Here is a 14022-nt window from a genome sequence, read left to right as displayed (position 1 = left end):
CGTATAAATTACTGGTGTACTATATATGTTTGTTTGATACAATTTTGTTACCAGATTTCTTATTCAAATTTTTTTCTAAAAGTATTATTTTAATGTCCAATTATATTCTCTGGCCAAAATCAATTATTGCAACGCGACAAGGCCAAAAACGGGACCGAAATAATCATTAAATTGTCCGTGAACGTGGAAACGTTCTTAAATAAACATCTAAGGGCTGATGCCGTCGAAAAAAATCGCTTACAAAGTACTGTTTTGCACTCATTAAATTTTTCTGAACCATTTACCCCGGCGAAAAGTTTCAATTGTTGCCTACCAAGACATGGTCGACAGGTTATGGAAATGAGATGTTCGTCTCGTCTCCGCGTTCCTTGTTTATTTCGAGAAAAAACGTTGAGCTTTTAGCCTTCAATTACGTTTAGAAATTCTGGGGATTTGCGTGATGGTGTTATGTCATACTGGACATTATAGTTTTACATTTATTATGTGTTGATTTCTCTTCATGGAATATACTCAATGTACGTTATCGTTATCAAAAACATAAGCTATGCTGTCTGGAATATCTTATTTTGATTTTACTGGAATATATATGTATATATATATATATACACTCTCATTCGAAAGTTGGAAAACATCAAATATTCAGTTAACATTAATATATTACGATAAGTCTTTAAATAAATATTAATCAGCATAATCTGCAAAATTATTATAGCCTTTTACATCTAATGCATATAACAGGTCAATTGAAAAGTCCCCACCCTACCATGGTGAAACACATTTTTTTTGGCAAAATTAGTTTTTTTTTATAATAAATTATAGCGGCCCTCCAACTTTTCGATACAGGAAGGCTTAAGTTTATATAGAAACTTACATTATTTTTTATTATTTTACCGAAGGAAATTATGACCAAAAATGATGCGGACGTCCCAAATCTTCTACCGAGCAGGAAGATAGGATTATTGTAATGTTATCGAAACCAAATCGATATTTAACTGTACCTGAAATTGTATCTACATATCAAATGAATCATAGAGACCCGAATTACAAACAGATATTCAAAATAATCTTAATAATTGTTCATATTTTAGGTTATCTAATGCATTTAAACGCATATTTGTTCATTTCCGACGAACGAGAGCAACGTGAATGATTTCACCAGGACAGGGAAAAGATGCCAAGAAACATGGAGTATCACAATGATACTAGGCAACTGTTTGACTCTTCAGAGGGTCCTTCCAAATTCTACCCATAAGTGAAAATGTTGAATGAGGAACCTCCCTAGGAAAAGGAAATGGCTTTTGTGTGTGTTAGTAAACATATATCAGATCAAAAAATCTGTATCGCCAATGGTTTCTATATTAAATAATAGTGCTTTTACTTTATTTTATGTGATAATTTGTTCGGATTTAGGATACCGAAAAAAACAACAGTTACGTCACAAAGCCTAATTAGCTCTTAGAAATATATTTACACACCTGTGTGATTGGCGTTCACAGGTGAATGAAAGAAAAAATGACAAATCCCCTGAATAAAATAACATCATTTCACATTTATCTAATTAAAATATGCAGGGAACTATCAATATTTTTTGAAATATAAAAGAAAAACATTAAGTTCCTCAAAAGAAAACTTTAAACTCCATAACCTTAAAAGAGGGAAAGCTATAACCAAAGGAATAATCTAATTTCGTGGCCATCAAAAGCAAAAAAAGAGTATCGGAGATGTCCTATTTTTATCGATGTGTAATTGAAAGCTTAACCCTCTGACTTTTTCTGATATATCTTTTTTCTGATGCCCGTTTGTGTCACTGTTCGACAACGGAAAACTGATTTTCACACATCATTGGGTTTGAAAATGCGACGGAGCATAATAATTCGGCTAGTTTGAAAGGTACGGACACATTTCCAGAATGCTATAAATACAATAATGTGATCCTCTCAAAGGACTGATTAAAACCAGGAGATAAAAAATTATAAAAGGTTTAGAAAATGTCATTTTGATTTGTTTATATTTTTTTAATTTTATTTCTTTTCATCAAATCATATAATTTATAGATTCTTTGACCAGATTTTTTAGAAACTCACTTCACTCACTAAGACCATTTGTTTGATTATTTCTAAAGTTGGGAACTATCAACTATATTCGACTGTTTAGCAATTGACTACTTTTTACTATCGACTGTTTTAATCGCTATTTTTGGTTCGACTGATTTTACTACTTTTTACCAGTGACTGTTTCAGTCCACTGCTTTCGGTCACTATTTTCGGTCTGACTGATTTTGTTACTATTTACTATCGACTGCTTCAGTCCAGTTCCGTACTTTTAGTTACTGTTTTTGCTTCTACTAGTTCCATTCGACTGACTTTTAACGTCCTAGCTCTGTCGTTCAAGCCGCGACCTTGACAAAAATGTACCCAATTTATGCTTACATAGATTTATATGTAATATATATATATATATATATATATATATATATATATATATATATATATATATATATATATATTCACATTTTCATTTTCATTCCTTCAAAAAAAGTTAGTCTCGCTTATACTACCGTTGGAGAACATAAGCACATATAAAATTAACTGGTCCAAGCAATTATCTCCGTCCTTTCCTCTCTCGCAATTTATACAGGAAAGGGTTCGTATATATTCGTCTGACATCACGAATTGAGCAAAACAGTCGAACCGTGCATTTGACTGAAAATAGTATTTATTGTTTTCAGTCGCTAGTTTTTTGACTATCGACTGTCTCGACTCTTTTGCGACTATCGACTGTTTCGAATGTTTTCAGTCGATAGTTCCCAACGCTAATTATTTCCATAGAATTTTATGTTCCAATCATATAACATTTAATGCTGATTATTTTCGATTGGTCTTATTACAATAAATTTATTTTTCACTGAACTGGGTCAATATAGAGTTCAGTTTAATGGTCAGTAACAAATACTGTTCTATTAATATTCTGTGGCTATAAGAACATAAATACAAATATTTTTACGTAATTTACAGTTTATTTTATTATTTTTGTAACAGAGAGATGCATCCAGTATATGATCTGACACTTCTGGCCTTGCGGTTTTATGCAAAAAAAACATTTGAAGATATGAAGGAGTCAAATAATATTAAATGAATTTAATCACAGAACAGTAAAAATTTGTTCTTATTTGCGGGTTAATATTGTTTACAAAAAGGGCTTAAACTGTATCGGAATTTGAGTTGAATTGAGATTAGTCTTCATTGAATCTGTCGAAAAGTTAGTTATATTTTCTGAGTGATTATCATTTGCAAGCAAGCAAACTTAATTGAATTGAACTATATATTGATATAATGTATTCTAGTAGTTTATTTTTTCATAAAAAGTTTCATAAAGTTCCTCGATAGAAAACTTAATAAAGATAATAAATAGTTAAAAATTATAGTAATTAATATTGCAATTAATATTGCATAATTATATTCTGCAACCATTGTTTAAACTTCTTATAACAAGTTACTTAAAAAAATTCGGGATTTTCAGCATTAAGATTGTCTAAAATACCATCACCCAGTTTAGAGAAAACTGTTTTCAAATTTTTCATTAAACCAAGCTTTATATATATGGAGGAATCATATATTATTGATTTGCACAAATAAGCTCACTTCTTTTCATCAATATTTAACTCTATAGTGCTCTATGGCGTCTCTAGTGTCCAACAGACAGCGAAAACAACACTATTTCGTGAAATCTTTCTGTAGTCCAAGTAATATAGCAACAACTTTTACATAAGTTTAAAGTAAGTTTCATGTTTTCATACTGTTCTTTTAAAATTATTGAATATGCAATAGGTGTGGAAGTATATAGGTTGCCATTGTTGAGTAATTACGTTAATTAAGGAAATAGACTAGGGTTCTGACAATGGAATAACACGTCAATTGAAAAGTCACCGGCCTGGCACATAGATGGCGTTAGAATTAAATTGAAATGTTTTTTAGTTAGCCGTAACATTCGAGAGATGCGTGTATAAATTTGACAGCTGTCGAAACATTAGTTTGTGAATTATAGCATTTTAAGTGAAGAAACTTTTGTTATTGTGAAAATATGGATAAAAAGGAATTTCGTGTGCTGATAAAATATTGCTTTATGAAGAGAAAAAATACAGTTAAAGTAAAATCTTGGCTTGATGCCGAGTTTCCGGATACTGCCCCATCAAAAATTGGTATGATAACTTTAGACGTGGTGAAATGAGCACCGAAGACGGTGAATGCAGGGGACCCCCAAAAGAGGTTGTTACTGACGAAAACGATGTAAAAATCCACAAAATGATTTTGAATGGCCGTAAATTGAATGAAATAGTAGACACTCTAAAGATATCAACTGAAAGTGTATATCATATCATTCACGAATATTTGGGTATGAGAAAGCTCTGTGCAAAAGTGGGTGCCGCGCGAGCTCAGTTTTGACCAAAAACAACGACGAGTTGATAATTTGGAGTAGTGATTAAAGATGATTAAGCGTAATATACTCGAGTTTTTGCTCACTTTCACTCCGAAGTCCAATCCACAGTCATCCAGGGGACTGCAAACGATGAATCCGACTATATCATAGCGTTATTGGACCGTTTGAAGTACGAAATCGCCGAAAAACTTCCACATAGAATGAAGAGGTGATTACCGAAACTGATACCTATTTTGGAACAAGGGATTTGAAGGGAATTATGTTGAATGAACAAAAAAAAAACTAATTCTTCCAAAAAAATGTGTTTTACTGTGGTATGCCGGGGACTTTTCAATTGACTTGTTAAGAGATTCAAAACACGTAATTTTGTTTATGTAGAAAAATTTTGTCCCGCAATGTAATCATTTTAAATCTCAAATCCCCAAATATAAAACGTAACATCCACTCCCCATAATGCTCCTATGATTTCTAGTATTGATATTTTAATTTGTGACACGTTGCAGTTTTATTCTTTCAAAATGATATATTTCCTGGTAATTTTGAAATGGAGGACTGTTTATAATCTGATATTTCCTTTTCTTCAAGTTAATCGATGTACCAGAAAAAAGCTAACGACCCTTCAATCGAACGCAATACCTAAACACGTCGCATTACCTCGCAAACGCCCTTTTATCCGCGTCTCATTAAGATAACAAAGTTCGGGAGTGTTCAATTTCTCACGGAGCGCCCTTTGGCAGCTTTTAAAGGGAGAACCATGGCAAAAAGTCTGGAAAGTTTCTATTGTTCAAACTGGATTATTACTCGACGAATACGGCATAATCCTATTTGGATAATAAAACCCTCTATTTTGTATTAAGTTAATTATTTACGACGAACTTAATTGGGGGCCGGCTAATTTTAAAACGGTTACGTTTGTTATTGGCACAGCGGTTCGGAGTAAGTGATTTAGGGACAAACTTGTTATTTCAGAACTGTGAAACCTATATTGTAGCATATAAAACTAATAGCAAATAAGGAGATTTTATTTAATACTTAATTATGTTATAGTATTTATTTATACTATAATATTTAGCCACGTCTTGCCCAGTGTCGGACTCAGACATTTATAATTAAAATTTATATGCAGATTATATAAATAAAAGCTATATAAGAATCAATAAGATCTTGTAGCTTTTCTGGGAGTTATCCTATAGCCTGCGGGACTTGAAGCACTCCTTTCGTGAATAGTTTATCCTTGGTAAACCAGTGTTCCCTTAAGCTACATGGTTATACCCAATTTGAGGCCAATCGAAAGCAGAGCGAAAATCACTTTCCTCTAATTGTTAGGTTCTAAATAGACTAATGGTTATTCAATATATACAAATACGAAAACGTAACGTTGTTTTCAACTCATTCCTGAATTTGCAGCTAGCTTCCAATTGATTTACTAACTGACTTTGGATTTTTTCATGTTCTCTATCACTGATGTCAAATTATGTCTATTTATTAATGGAAAACCTTTTCTATAGATTTCACAAAATAATCCATGTTCAGCAGCTATAAAATGATAATGCTTTCCACAAGATATTCTTTATTAGCTTAATGGTTACATAGTTAAAGCACAAAGAACAAAGAAATAATTATATTCCTCAGCGAGATGACGTATACTGATAATGGCGAAAAAATTATTATGTTAAAGCATATGTTTTGTTGAATAAAACACCATAGGTCAATCTGCTTTAGTAACTGATAATGATGGTGTAAAAATTAGCTTGCTCTTCAATAGTCTTAACGAATTATATTATTATTACATTATTTTGGCCCACAATAAAGTGCTGCCAATCATCATCGTCAGTGTCCCATATTACGTCTCCAACAGACTAATTCAGCGTGATATACCCTTAAAACCCATAACGAGTGTAATTCAAGTGCAAATTACACTGAAAGAATGTTAGTGCATCCCAATGCACTCGTCAAACAGTTAAAGGTGAGTGATGACAGTGAAGTGCGTAGGCTCAAGCGCAAATTACAATATGAAGTGATTAAAATACACATAGAGTGATATATAATAATCTCTAGAATAAAATAAGATTTAGTTATAAGTTTGTACAGCAGATAATTTATTGATTTATTGATTGATTTTGTGACGGAAATCCTAAAATAATGCTTATAGTATAGTTATATTTTAAAAAAAATATTTTGAAACAGATTCTATTTCAAATAATCATAAAATAAGAACCTATACTTTAAACCGCTTATTGCTTTCATCAGACTATTTTACAATATAGCCTTGAATACACAATATTATCCTAAGTACTAGTATAGTTTAGTGAAAATTTTGATGAAAAGTTAGTTTGCCAGTGTTCTTATAGTGTAAATTTTTGCAATATGAAATTATGTTATCTATTTATGATATCTAAATAATTATGCTGAAGAATATTATAAAAATTAAACAGTATATCTAATAGAATTCAGTTAAGGTGAAGTATACAAGTTAAAGTGAACTATACGATATGAACGACTAGAAAGTTGGAATAGAGCTTTTGTATCTGTTGTCTTGTTTGTTGCTTGTTTGTATTGTTATAATTTTGTTTCTTTTTGGTTTAGCCGTGTCAAATAAAATCCCTATTAATATCTCATAACAATTTCACTTGACTATATTTTACAATCGTCGAGTTTTTATATAAACTGGTACAGTTTGTATATTTAAATGAACAGTTCTAGAACTTCGTTATTATAATATTTGTAAGGATATAATATATTCATTGTTGACACAGAACACTGTTAGCATAATTAAGCGTATCTTCAGTGTGAGTATTCAAGGGATAGAAAAATTATATGAACATCATAAAATATAGTATATCCTGTTGCATATCCTGTCATGGTATTCCGCTGGTACTTTCATTTGCTTAACAGGCCGTATTACTGTGAATAATCATCCTGACATCCCCAATAGTGAAGTGCTTACTAGTGCTAGCATATCACTACCAAACATTACCAGATTTTAGGATGATATTACGCTCGTATCAGCCAAAAAATTTTAGTCTTGATGATAATCAAAATATCATCAACAACAACAACATACAACTCTTCCCCCCTAGCGCAATCCCCAAATATAATTGAACCATTATTACCATCGAGTTTTAGAGCAGAGAATGAGGACATCCGACATTTTTGAAGCAATTGGCAGATGTTTTGATGATAAAATTCTATTGGAGACTATTCATGCATTCGTATCAATTCGGCGATGAATTAGAGCTGTTTTAAAAAGGGCTGTTAAAATGGCGTCTCAGGAACTTATTAATAAGTAAATATTAAGAGCATGTTAAGTGTTCATATTATTTTGCCCGTCCTTGTAACTACAGACAAATTTTAATAAAACCTCTACTTTGTTTCAGGTCAGCTTAAGATATTTAAAATCATTTTCACTATTTCTTTATATCAGTATTTTTTAAACAGTGACATGACAAACTCACTGAATTTATTGTGCATTCTCATATATATCATCGTAAAGAAACAGTTAAACATTATCTAGAATTTGAATTTTTAAACTTATCTTGATATTTAATGATTATCTTTCGGATAATTAACTTCCGACACATCTTTAGGATCATTTAACGGTAATCTTATTATGACCAAGACAATTCCTCGCCCGAAACCGGATATATTAATGTTTTTTTTTTGATCTTGCGACTTTGTAGTATTATGATACTAATAACAATAAAAAAAGACGTTGTCATTAACCGAACTGGTATCATAAAGGCAGTCTTTTATGATACATACAAAAAGCGACCACATCCACGTAATAGGAGCATTACCGCAAGTGTGGGAGGGATGGGAAGCCTTTTGTCTCGAACGGCAACGAAAAAGGAATAACGAAGCCATTGTTAAAGACGCTTTCAAATACTAATCCTATTTTCTCTCATTTTTGCGCCAGAGCACAGTCGAGTGTTGGTCATAACGAAAAACCCTTAAAAATAGATTTTAGAAATAAATTAATTTAACTTTAGACATGTTTCAGTAAATCTAAGATGCGTTTCAGAGTAAACAGTATCTTTTGAAACGTATTTTATATACAAAGTTCAGAACATCAGACACAAAATTAAGCAACTCTACTGGTTAGTTTTACTGTTTGTTAGCATACATAATCTACAGTCTCGAATTATCTGTATAATCAGGCCCTCATTGATTGTTTAATTTCTTCTCAGTTATTGATAAAATAACCTATGCTTTGGTACTGCTAATTATTTTACATTTTATATAAACAGAGGATAAGAAAATTAGCATATTTGTTTAAATTGTGTACAATGTACCAAAGTGTTAGAACATATGTAAGCAAGTGTGGATGAACATATAGAAGTTGGATAATATAAGTTCTCGCACTCTAACAACAATATTAAATGTAGTAGTAAATCAGAGCATCAAAGAAGATCATATCCCATTCGTATACATCTGGCCTAACCCCCCTCGAAGAACCAAATGTTCCAAAGGATGATTTGTGAATAATGATGATAAGTGAATAAGATTCAAAGGAGCCTATTTTGTAAGGATGGAATTTAGGTAAATAACTTTAAAAAAATTAAAGTATAATTTTACTTTATTCTCTGAACAGACATCGTATGCACGTAACCTAGTATTCATGAAACAATGAGTATAAATCAAAATCCGACAAGGGAAATAATCTCAGTCAGGTAAGTAACCAGGCTGGGTAGGACCAGATGTCTTCTGGGTTGATTTCTAAGTTGGTCACTAGCCAGTCGGTAGGCTTACTGCTTAATGCCTAGGATCGTTGCTCGGAACCCACGTTAAAAACTATAGTTATTAATAAGAAGACTAAAATCAATAAAAAAATTATAAAGTTAAATCACAATATTATTGATTCTATATTGGTTGATTTTGAGTTCATATTCAGGTATTCTAAATATCCAAATGATTTGAAAAAAATTGAGAAAATTTTCTCATGGATTATGTCGAAGAAACTATAAACAAAAAGCAAACTGTAGAAAATAGAAAATCCAACAAGTCACAATAAAGCAAGGAATCAAAAACTATATTATAAATTAGACCTACGGGAATCTAGTAGACATTTAATTTGTTAATAGTAGAAAGCAGTAGTCAAAAAGTGTTTTATTTTAACGGTGGAGGCTCCATTATCAGCCCCAAGGAACCTCCAATCCAGTTTCGTCTAAACAAAGTTGAATTGTGGTTTAAAAATTGGCGTATCGAAGCAAATGAGGCAAAATGTACCCAAGTGACATTCACCATTTGTAGAAGGTCTTGTACCCCAGTAAAAAATGAATAATTATGAACTCTCGCAGGCAGAAAAGGTTAAATCTCTGGGAATTCATTTTGATCGATTAACATGGAAAAAATATATAGTGACAAAACGAAAATAGCTTGGGCTTAATTAAACCAAATTTATTGATTGATAAGATGTAAATCTAAATTGTTCTTAGATAACAAGGTTTTGCTGTATAAGTCAATGCTTACGCTCATTTAGACCTACGGTATTAAGATGTGGTGTACTACTAGTAAAGCTGACTTAGATACTCTTCAGAGGTTTCAGAATAAAGTGTTGCGAGCCATTGTTGGTGCCCTATATTAGCTCTTTGATACACTAATTCGGCGCAATATCACCTTGGAACCCATAACGAGTGTGATCCAAAGTGTTAGTGCAAAGTATACTGAAACACTGTGGGTATTCTGATACTAATGCACTCGTCAATCAGTTAAATCTACACGATAAGTGAAGTCCATAGGCTTAATTGATTAATAGATACATAAAGTGAGATATAATAACCTCTAGAATAAGTTGGAATAGTATTTGGAATAACTTTGGATAGAAATTTAAGTTAGATTAACAGATCAATTGAAAGCAGTCCCCGGCCTACCATAGTAAAATACTTTCTTTGGCAAAATTAGTTTTTTTCATTCAATATAATAACCTTCAAGGGTATACACTGATTATAGCGAACCTCCAACTTTTCGATACCATTTCGGAAGTACGATTTGTCCTTTACTTCAAAATAGGCCTTAGTTTCGGCGATCACCTCTTCATTCGACGAAAATTTCTTCCCAGCGAGAATTATTTTGAGATGGGAACAGGAAATAGTCGCTGGAGCGGGTTCATTGTGTACAGTCCACTAGGATGACTATCGATTGGACTTCGGAGTGAAATGATAGAGTCATGTTTCATCCGTTGTTTCATATCAATGCAAAAACAGGGGTTTATTATGCTTGATCATGTTCAAACACTGCTCCGAATCATCAACTCGTCGTTGCTTTTGGTCAAAAGTAAGCTCGCGCATCACCCACTTTGCATAGAGCTTTCTCATATATTCGTGAATGATATGATGTACACGTTCAGTTGATATCCTTAGAGTGCCTGCTGTTTCATATAATTTCAATTTACGGTCATTGAAAATTATTTTGTGGATCTTTTAAATGTTTTCGTGGGTAACATCCTCTTTTGGTCGTGCACTGCGTTCACCGTTTTCGGTCTAAATTTAGCATAGTCATCTTTGATGATTGATTATCCTTGGACAGTGTTCGGAAGTTTTTGCTTCAACTGTATTTTCTCCCTTCAAAAAGCAATATTTTATCAGCATGCGAAATTCCTTTTTGTCCATTTTTTTTTACAATAACAAAAGTTGCTTCACTCAAAATGCTATAATTCACAAACTAATAATACGACAGTCGTCAAGTTTATACACGCTTCTTTTGAGGGTTAGGTTTAACTAAAATATATATGTATTTAATTCTAGTAGCGCAATCCATGCATCAGGCCGGAGACTTTTCAAATGACCTAATAGTCTCTACAGCAAGATTTAGATTATAAGTTTGTACAGCAGATTACTTACTGAAGGGATCTTCTACATGTCAGGATAGTTATATTATATAACGCAAATCATATAATAATACTTATTGCCCATGGACAAACTGTTGTAACTTTAACAGCTTAATAAAAATAATTACAAAAACACTGAAACCTGTTGATTATTAAATGAATTATTAATTTCATTGGAAATAATTGTCTTTGGACTTTCGCATTTTATAAAAATGTACGTATAAACAGAACAATATACTAAATGGAATTGAAATTCAGCCCTTAGAAGGTACACATTAAGGGTGGGAAGATAAAAACTCTACCTTGAAAGCTATTAACCCTACTACAGAAGAGGGGCTTTCTGTTTGTCGAGACCCAGATACTCTGTTAAGACAATTTCATCCCTGCTAATCTATTGAGAAGGGAGTTCAAGGCGAATTTGCCTGTCTGCTATCAGGACGGGCCGATATATTGACAGCTGTTCCTTGGGTTATTATTTCCCAACAAAATTCTGCCCCTTTCACAACTGCGGGGCGAACTATTAATGACAGTTATCCTAATTTGCCTGACAAAGGGACAAATTTCAATATCCGGCACGTAAATTTCGAATTAACGGAATTATTTATTTTCTATTAATTGTCGATTTGTGGTTGTACTTATGGAGATTTCGAGGTTTCGGTTAGATTTAATATCTCCCGCACTGTGCGGACTTTTTAAAGACTGAACTTTTTAGAACCTTTTAAGAAAATACAAATTTAGAGTTTTACTTTTTTATTTAGATTACTGTTCTGATGTTCATAGGTATTATCTGTAAATCAACCCCAAATATAGTCTCCCATCATTTCCTGTATCCATTTGATTCCGATATCATGGTGCAGCTCTTCGTTGGCTACGTAGCGACAAGCATTGATAATTAATCGTAGAACTTCGTTTTGGATTTGCACCCCATAGGTCCAAATAGGTTTTAGGATTGACTCCTGGATTTTAGATCAAGTTGAGAATATCTTTCGACTAACCAGTAGAGTTGCTTGACTTTGAGAGTAATCTGCTCTGCTTTTTGCCTCACATGATGTTTCCAGTTTAACCTACCATTATATTCCGAGGTATTTAGCTAATTCTGCTTGAGGAAAGGGGTATGATATAATAAAGTTCTTGTCAATTCGGCGCAACCCAAAAATAATTAAAAAATGAGAAGGAAAAAAGGGGAGGTTGGAAGGAAAAAACGAAAATAAGAAGTGTAAAAATAATTTATATAAAGACAGAAAGGCATGGAGGAAAGTGTATTACCATTGGCTGTTAAACCATCGTACTAAATTTACAAAAAAAATCACAGACTCTCAATAATAACTTGATAAGTTATACTAAGTGAATTATCCCCCCCCCCAACTCTAATTAATTATTCCATATTGCTTAAGTATTTTTTAACTGTCGCTGTCGAGGATATAATTTCTGAAACGGAATAATTCCGGAGGATGAAATTTGATAAAATATTAAGACTCGACAATTACCGCTCTTCTCGGGAGCCCGACGGATGCAGTACAAGTTATCCGACAAAATCTGGGTTTTATTCTTTCCAATCTTAGTTAAGTGAAACGCTCTGCTCAAATTTCCATTGGGCGTCGAGAAAAAGATGGCGGCCGCGAGAAACACAACCATCTGTTATGCAAATACACGGCAAGTTTTAACGTCCCCCGCCAAGAAGAAAAATCCTAATTAAAATTTAAATACGGCGATGTATACTTTCTTTCGATTTTTATACGGTTTATTATACCAGATGTATAATTTAGTTTATTCAGTTTTTTTTTGAAAATCGGTATATCGTAAAAAATAACGTCATGATATACAGAACACAAAGTAGATCAGAATCAAAATTAAACAACTGTACTGGTTAGTCAAAAGATACTCTCAACTTGATCTGAACCCAAGGAGACTGGTTTATCAGTCAATTCTAAAGCTTATTTGGACCTTTGGGTGCAAATATGAGGTTACATTAAAACATCAAACGAACTAGTAATCCAACGCATTCAAAACAAAGTTCTAAGATTAATTACCTATGCTTGTCGCTACGTAACCAAAGAAGAGCTGCATCATGATATCGGAATCAAATGGATACAAGGTTGCAAATGCTGTGTTGACCACCGGAATATAAAAATGGTTTCTGGACTAATTTAGTATGAGAACACAGTAAAATAAAAAAACACAATTTTTACCAACATCGATCTATTAGAGATTGTGAAAAATCGATACAATGTATTTCTACATTTTACGGATTCTCCAATAAGTTGTATCTTTTGAGGCTATCCACGAATTTACCATTTTTTGGGTATCTTCTTAACAAGTGAAAGGCTGCTTAGAGAGACTACGATTCATAAGTTGGAACAGGTAGTAACCAGAAGGGCCAAGATCTGGATAATGTGGAGGATGGAGCGAGCATTTTGATTTTCCAAGGTTTTTTTCAAGGACTGTTTAACTGGTGATTAAATTTTGTCATGCTGAAGAATTACGGTAGGGTGTCTATGCTCGTATTCCGATCGTTTTCACAAAAACCCATTATACAGCGATACCTACTGATGGTTTTATCGAGTGGTGCCTTCAAGTCCTCGCATTCAAATGTTGTTGGCTATCGAAAACATGTTCATCCTTTGGTAACAGAATTATAACCTTTAAAACGCCGAAACTGGTATTCGCATCTTGAAATTGATCCAGCCTGATTCTCATAAATTTCGCACTTCAACCAAATTGCACATACTGAAAAGTGATTGAAAATGTACTCATTACGA

At 32.8% G+C, this 14022-nt stretch overlaps 1 protein-coding gene across 1 annotated transcript in view; it reads right to left on the bottom strand.

The window, feature by feature from the left end:
* The window catches only part of LOC143196091 (lachesin), a 226092-nt gene that overhangs the window by 101913 nt on the left and 110157 nt on the right, over nt 1-14022 (bottom strand). The gene's annotated exons all lie outside the window — the stretch shown is intronic.

Source organism: Rhynchophorus ferrugineus, unplaced genomic scaffold (assembly GCF_030347505.1).
Source record: "Rhynchophorus ferrugineus isolate W39M unplaced genomic scaffold, kcgeb_rfMv2 rfM4, whole genome shotgun sequence".
Taxonomy (NCBI): domain Eukaryota; kingdom Metazoa; phylum Arthropoda; class Insecta; order Coleoptera; family Curculionidae; genus Rhynchophorus; species Rhynchophorus ferrugineus.
Note: the sequence above shows the minus strand (reverse complement) of the source record. Positions and strands in the feature narration are given on the sequence as shown.